Source organism: Adiantum capillus-veneris, chromosome 22 (assembly GCF_014529385.1).
Source record: "Adiantum capillus-veneris isolate H3 chromosome 22, ASM1452938v2, whole genome shotgun sequence".
Lineage (NCBI taxonomy): Eukaryota > Viridiplantae > Streptophyta > Polypodiopsida > Polypodiales > Pteridaceae > Adiantum > Adiantum capillus-veneris.
Window position 1 is genome coordinate 70,964,230 of NC_140952.1, and position 8,351 is coordinate 70,972,580.

Consider the following 8,351-nt stretch of genomic DNA (forward strand, 5'->3'; position numbering starts at 1 on the left):
ATTGTGACAGCTTTTACACCAATGTTGAACATCCACATGCAAGCTTGGCCAAACATACCCCGCAAGCAAAATCTTCTTCACAGTTGATTCTTGGGCAAAATGACCACCACATGCCTCTTCATGCAAACCTTTTAGAATGGCTGGAATTTCCTCGATAGTTGGTACTCTTCTGCACACTTGATCCTTCCCTCTTTGATAGAGGGAGCCTTCTAGGAAGAGATACATGCTTGCCTTCTTCATGAGTCTCCTCTTCTGAGCTTTTGTGAAGTCTGGTGGAAACTCACCCTCCAAAATGTAGCCAATGATGGGAGCCAATGACTCCAATCCCTGGTATCTCGGTTGCTTGACAGCTGCTGCCACCATGATGACCTGCACTTCTTTCTCAACACATGTAACTGCTTGTTGTGCAAGTAAATCGGCATCTTCATTTTGTTTCCTCGGAATATGATATAGTTGCACTTCTTCAAATTGATTAAACATCTACGAATGGCATGAACTTTTGTCCTTAAGCTTTCATTCTTGCATGCCCAAATGCCTAAAATCTGTTTAACAATGAGAAGTGCATCTCCCTTTACCATGAGACGTTTTATCCCTTGGCCAATGCACATCTTCAAACCATGAAGTAGTGTGTCGTATTCTGCTTCATTGTTGCTAGTTGAACCTGGTAGATTGACCTTCTCTTTCATGACCACCTCTCCACTTGGGTTGAGCAACACTAGCCCTCCCCCTGCTTTCCCTGTGGCTCGTCGAAAAGCTCCATCAAAGAACAAGGTAAAAGCATTAGGAATACTTTTTGGTGGTGGCAATGGTAGGGTCTTTACTTGAGGCACCTTAATTTCCTTCTCATGTACCCTATAAGTGAGAATCCCTGCCAATTGTGCACGCACACTATCTTCTACCTTGAAAGAGTATTGAAACTCTTGCAACTCCATAATCCACTTTGAGATCCTAGTACTAAGATTCATTTGAGATGACACCCAAGGGAACAAATTCTCTGCAGTGAGGATTACAAAAGGTTTTGGTAGCAAGTAGGATCTAAACTTTCTCACCGCAAACATGAGAGAAAGCATCATGAGTTCTGCTTCTGTGTAGTCTCTCTCCAAAGCATTCATGACCCTACTAGCAAAGTAGATGGGTCGCATCCTTGTACTGTGGGGATCTTGTTGTAGCAACACAGCACCAATTGTTTCCCTTCCAACACTAGAGCTAACAAAGAATGTGTACTCCCAACAAGGAGGCATGAGTGTTGGTAGCTCTGACAAAATGACTTTAATGTTACAAAAATACTCTTCAAGCTCATCAGACCATGCAAATTCTACTTGTTGTGTCAACTTTTGCAAAGGATGAAGCAACTCCGAGGCTAAGTGAATGAAGCGTGACATATACTTCACCTTCTGAATGAAAGAGATGACCTCCTTAAGACTCTTCGGTGATGGGAGCTCAATAAGAGCCTTTGCCTTTGAAGGATCCACCTCAATGCCTTTATAGGAAACCTTGTGACCGAGCAAGATCACTTCATCCTCACCTATGTGGCACTTGTCGGGGTTGAGTTGACCTCCCATGTCGTAGAGCTTCTTTAAACCTTCTTCTACCCTTTGTAGATGCAATGATTTTGAGCTATAAATACAAAAATCATCAATGAACACCCTAATTGACTTTCCAAAGAATGCTTGAAACACCATGTTCATGAAACGTTGGAATGTTGCAGGAGCATTTGTCAGACCAAATGGCATGACTCTAAAAGCATAACAACCCCAAGGAGTGATAAAGGTTGTTTTCAATTGATCCTCCAATGCAATCCCTATTTGAAAGTAACCTGAGTAGCCATCACACACAGTGTACTTCTCATGACCAGCTACCTCATTTAGTATCTCATCCTGAAATGGGAGGGGAAAGTGATCTCTTTTTGTTGCCTCATTGAGTGGACGGTAATCCACACACACCCTCCACTTTCCGTTTTTCTTAGGAGTGACAACAACGGAGAGACCCACTCTGAATTCTCCACTGGATAAATGAAACCTGCTGCTAGAAGCTTTCTTACCTCCTTGAGTAAAGCCTGCTCCTTGATGACTCCTAGCCTTCGTAGCTTCTGAGCCTTAGGTGTGGCCTCTGGCTTCAACTCAATTTTGTGTTGAACAGCATCTACTCCACGCACATCGGCGTAGTCTTTAGCAAAAAGCCTAGGAAATTTCCTTAGCACACATTTGAACTCCTCTCTTTCATCCTTTGTAAGTGTTGTTGATAGCATACCTTCCAGCATCCCTTCATCTTGAACACCTTCGTTCTCTTGAGGACCTACCTCCTCCAAGCCTTGACAAGAGGTCTCTTGGTTGCTTGGCTTAAACCTTACCCCCATGACTTCGATGGAAGACTCCTCTTCAGTAATGCTGCCGCTACTTTCTTCTTCTGAAGTGCTATCGGTCCAACCTTCTTCCGTCTCACTTTGAGATGATTCTTCATGGAGCTCCTCTTGGCGTTGCTCCTTCATGTCAAAGACAACCTTCTTATGATTGTCATTCCTGCAAATTAATTTCCACTCTCCCAATCCTGCAAAGCTCGCATTTTCATTAGCCATGGTCTTCCTAGGATAAATGGATAACCACTTCCCTTGGTCGACATAACATAAAAATCCACCGTTTTTTTAATGCCAAAGGCCTCTACAAAGACATTTTTACAAATGCCTACACACCTAGCCTTGCTATTGTTTGCCATCTTGACTTTGATTTCAGGTGTCTCATGGATGTGCATGCCTAGTCTTTGCATGAGCCCTCTGTCATGATGCAAATTTGTGCACCCCCATCCACTAGACCTTTCCTAACCAATCTTCCTTTTATGTAACAATCTAGCACAGGTGTAATATCCTCGTTCATTTCAGCATGTGCAATTTTTACAACAGGAAAACTCTCTTTTACCTTTCTCCTAGTGCTAACTGCCTTGTTAAATCCCTCCTAACTTGTGGGCATAATGCAAGAAACTGAGGCCATGAGATATCAGGACCCTTACCTCTCATGTCTTCCAACAAGTTGTACGGAGCCATACCATGTCCAAGAGGGAAGTCTTGGAGATTGATACGACGTCGAGTCCTCTTAGCTTCCTTGGTCTCCTTTGCCTTCTTGCCTTGTCCATGGTCACTCTGTGATGGGACACCCTCTTTCTCTTTACCTTTTCCTCGGCCACGCTTAATGCCATTTGCTTCCATGTCAACCTCATTTGAATTTGTCACCTCTACCACATGCACATTTGGATCTGGCAAAGGTGGAACTCCTTCTACCCCTTGTGGAGGTGGTCTTGGTCCATTTGGTCTTTGTAGAAGCCTTGGTTGTTGACCAGTTCCTTCACCTGCATTCATCACTGGGTAATTCAAGTTAGGTCTCCCTGGCTCCCCACGGGGCCAAGGACAATTATACATCCCATGTCCAGACTCTCCGCAATTCCAACATTGCAAGACTCTCCTAGGTCGTGGATCTCGCTCTTCAGACTTCTTTGCTTGTCCCTTTGGACCTACAGCTTGTGCAAGGTGAATTGACAGGCTGCTTAAAGATTCGTTTAACTTCTCAATTACTTCCGCCGTTACCTCAGGAAGCTCCCTCGATGTTGATGCTTGTGACTTACCTTTGGGTCTAAGACCTTCTATTGGAACCTCTCCCCTTAAGCACTTGAGTTTCCTATACTTCTCAGCAGCCCTAGTTTCAGCTGCATCAAAAGTAGCAGGTGCACCCGCCTCAACTTTTACCTTAAGGTCAGGAAAGAGTCCGGCTATGAACCTCTCCTTCTTTAGAAATTCTGCACCATCACCAGGGTTAGCAACATTTCGTATCCATAGAGCCCAAAGACGTAGAAACTCTTGCTTGTACAAGTAGTAGTCATCTAAGTCTTTTTGCTTATGAGAAACAATGTCTTGCCATAGTTTTTGAGTGTTTTGGGGATCAAAGAAGTATCTCTTAAAACGATTCAACACTTCTGTGTAATTCCCCTTAACTTCCTCAGGAAAAGAGTCAAACCAAGTACTAGCATCTTTCCTAAGGACCACCTCAAACATTTCTACACGTTCTTGATCGGTTACTATCCTCTTGATACGGCAAGACATCTTGAAATTTGCTAAAAATAATTCTGCATCCTCTCCAGGCTCTCCAAAGAAAAGAGGATATCCAGACATTTGGCGTTGGCTCTCCATTATTATGAAAGATTACAACACGAGTTACAATAAGGGATACAATAGAGATTTAGAACCACTCGCCTGCAAATGAAGAAGTGAGAAAATACCACTCTAGGTTTTCTTCTTCAGCTATCCAAGCTTCAATAAGGTCTCGATTTGTTTGATCAAAACAAAAAGGTAGACTATTGATGAGCTCTAAGAAGGGTTGAAATTCTTCAAAGCTAAGGCGATAAACAAAAATCTCTAGAACATCATTTTCTGGATCCAAAAGAGCAACCACGTCCCAAGTGATAAATTGCACTTGCTCTACAATTCCCAACGCACAAGCGGTTTGTATAAAAACTAGATCTTCATGCTCGTCGAAGGCCGTGAGAAAGTAGCAATTGACTAGGAGCTCCTTTCCTTCGAGTTCCACACAATCGGAGTGAGGCAACCTTCTCACAATTTCATAAAGAACATCCTCATCAAGTCCAATCAAGTTTGCAAGATTTAAAGACTCCACTTGTGCTACAAAATTCCTGGACAAAAACTCCTTAGGATTATGGTTAAATCATTCAAAAGCATAAAGAGATTTACAATGTCTCTATGAACAAAGTGTCATAGAAAGTAGAGAAGGATGAGAATTTATACAAATTTGCAATCTTCTCTATGCTCTCTTTATTAAGACAAGCTCTGAATAGCTCCCTATCTCCTTTGTTGAAAGCGAAAGGAAGACTATTAATAAGACGCAAATGAGGGAAAAATTCACCAAATGTGAGTCTATGAAGCATGAACTCTGGCCGCAAGTTTCCTGAAGAGTCTTCCTCAATGGTGAAATGCACTCGCCAAATGCCAAATTTTACTCTATTTACCAATCTTAGGGCACACACTAGTTGGATGAATGCGCGGTCTTCCTTAGTGCCCAACAACAAGAGGAAAATGGAATCCACGTGTAGGACCTTCCGTCTTAACTTCACCACCCTCTTGTTATGAGGGAGACGCCTTACTACTTGCTCCTGCAACTCAATTGGTAATAGAGCTAGATCTCTAAGGATTGAACTTTCACTGCACACACATTCCCAGTTAGAACAAATGATCGTTTTTTTGTTTCTTGTAACAACTTGGACAAAGAAAAAACAAACATACACACTATTTTGCCGGGTTGCACTTCATTTTAAAATAAAATGAACACATGTACATCAAAAGAAGTGTGGTAGTTGATGAGAGGTAGAATGACAGGGTTTGGTGATGCAAGAATTTCTCCTGCTCTTTGGGCACCAAACATGAACACCATTCGTTGTTGAAAATGGATCTTTCTACTAATTGCAACGTTTATTCTAATGTGTGGAGTAAAATGAAAGGGAAAAACCTCTATTCCTGGGCCATTATCCATGGCCTATGCATGTCATAATGCTTAAAATAACACAAAAATATAGACGTCCAAGCTAATATCGTACCTAATGAGAGGCAAAATAAAAGGATTTACCGAAGTGTTTATCTCGGCTAACCTAAGAGGACCTAAAATTCTACGAATTACTCGCTGAAATTGCAACTTAGTACTAACAATTATGTGTACCTTTTGCCTTGCAATGGGAATGAAGGGATCATACAAATTCTCGTGATTCATGCAAGCTACTTGATTATGCTAAAGGTTGAGCCTTCACAAAACATACACAAGCCTGCCCTCAGTGGGGGCACCAATTTGAGGTGATCTGGGGCGGGCAACAAGAAGAGCAACCTCTATACACCCTTCAAGGCTCCCGTGCTGCTCAATTGGGTTGGGGTTGGAAAAAAACAACAAACACACACACAAACCCGCAACCTAACCCTACACAAATTTGGGGCACCACCTAGTTTTGGATGCGAGCTAGGACGCGTAGAGAGAGAGAGAGAGAGAGAGAGAGAGAGAGAGAGAGAGAGAGAGAGAGAGAGAGAGAGAGAGAGAGAGAGAGAGAGAGAGAGAGAGAGTGCTCGGGCTGCTTTGAAACGTATCGGCAATGATCAAGCAAACACAACTATATATTTAAGAAAGAGAGAGAAAGGGGGAGGGGGTGCTTGTTGCATTAATACCTTCTTACAAATCTGTCATGACAAATCAAAGTGAGATTAGTATTTGTTCAACATAGCTTGCGTAAATTTCACCACAACACATCACAAGAAAAGCCACCCCAATCACTGTCTTAAGGCTAGGGGAGTCCTCTCCACCCTGTCGCCCTCTTACAGTATGTGGGATTTATGGCTAGATTGACGACAACACCAGAGACAAGCTATCAAGAACATAACAAAAAACACCAAGACACTTACGCATCATTGTTGTCCATTACTTCACGTTGGAAGGGAGACAAAGTATCCAAGCTTAGTCCAAATCCACCCTCCTTGATTCAGCGAATGTTGGGCTTACACTAGTAGGAGAAATGATAGATTTCCTACTCTCAATTGAATGATCACTCTCTCTCTTACAATGGCATAGAGTTCCCTTGCTAATCCCCTATTACAACACATGCACATGCATAAGACAATGAGCTTCCACTCAAGAGCTCCTTCTAGAGAGGTTGAGCTTGGCTTCTCAAGCTATAGCATAGTGCTCTTGCTTAAGGCTCCCCCTTTTGTGCTAGCTACACCCTCCTTTTATAGCAATTTTGAAGGCTAGGGTTACTCCTCTAACCATGGTTGGGTTAGATTTTCAGCAATTTATCTAATTTCTTTTGCTTGGAATTATCAAGAAGTTGGTGGGGAAAGAGAGAGGAGAGAAATGGAGGTGATAGGACTTTTCATAGTGGGTTAGTGTTAGTAGAGTTAGTATTAATTTACAAATGGAATTGGATATTTACAATGGGAGTATCCATGTAGGATACAAATAAGGAAGAAAAACTCTTAAGAGGTAAGAAAAGGTGGATTTCTTACAAGGTTGATGCTCCAAGTGTCTTGAGTAGGGCCGATTTTGACGCTTGTTGACGGTCCACTAGCTTTGACGGTACATTTTTTCTCCACTCTTGACCTTCCTTGAGAGACAAGGTAATTGAAGCTGAGTAATCAACCACCATGATGCTGTCTTTTAAGAGAAGAGGCTGAATTTTGTGGTTTTTTTTTTATAGATATGGGTAATTTGGAGGAGGAAAAATGAGACTAGGTGGTCAATTTTGGAATGGAGTTGTGTGTGGGAGGTATGAGTTCACCATGGTTTCTCTTATTCTTCAAGGTTGAGGAGAAGGTGAGTAGGGTGCAGAGAGGAGTGGTGAGAGAGGGGGGATGATGAGTGGAGAAGTGTGTGTGAAAGAGGAAAATGATAAAGTGGAAGAGAGAGTGTGGCTGCATAGCATGGGAAAACTGGGGTCCACTAATAAAATCATAGCTCACAGCTCGTAGCTCAAAAAAATATGAAAAAATTGAGGCAAAAGTTCAGCCCACGAGCTACAACTTTTGTTTGTATCACCTTTTCAAATTCGGAGAGCAAGTGAACTTTAAAAATTCAGCAAAACCGACCGTTTTTTCCACTGCACAAGGTCCTTGTGGGGTCCTTCTTTGGATGATTCTTTGAATACCTCCAAGAGTGAGCCCTCCATAGTGCATGTATGCATGCCACCTACCCTTGACCTTATTTGGTAGGTCTATAATTGAAGATATTGTTGAGATTATGATATAGTGAATAGTACAACTAAGAAAATCAAATATTGAGGGGTCTAAAAAATATGTACATGTCAAATATAAATAATATAAGTGGAAAAAATATAAAGGGGTCAAAAGAAATCTCTCTCATTATGAGGCTACCATAAAAAGATAAATATTTTTGGTGTTCTAATTTTTTAGAAAAAAAAACAAAATAGATGTAGGAAGGGAAAAATTACAATAGTGAAAAAATATACACATAATTAAAACTAGTTTTTTTGGATTTTTGTTGGGGTGGAGTTACACCAAATATAAGAGAAGCTTACATGAAATTATTTCTATATGGAATAAAGAGTATAAAAAATGGTTAAAAAAATTGTGGTAATGGTGAGGCAATGTACGGAGCATAAATAACACACACCTAGGTAGAAATATTTAAATAAATACCAAAATAATTATGAAAAAAATCTTTTATTTAGGCCCTATATACAAAGAAATATTTACATACGCATGGGCCATAATATACTTATATTTTTTATTTTTTTTATTTTTTTGGCTCAACTAGCCCAATGACTAGCTAATTGAGGGTTTTTTAAGAATATATGGGAAA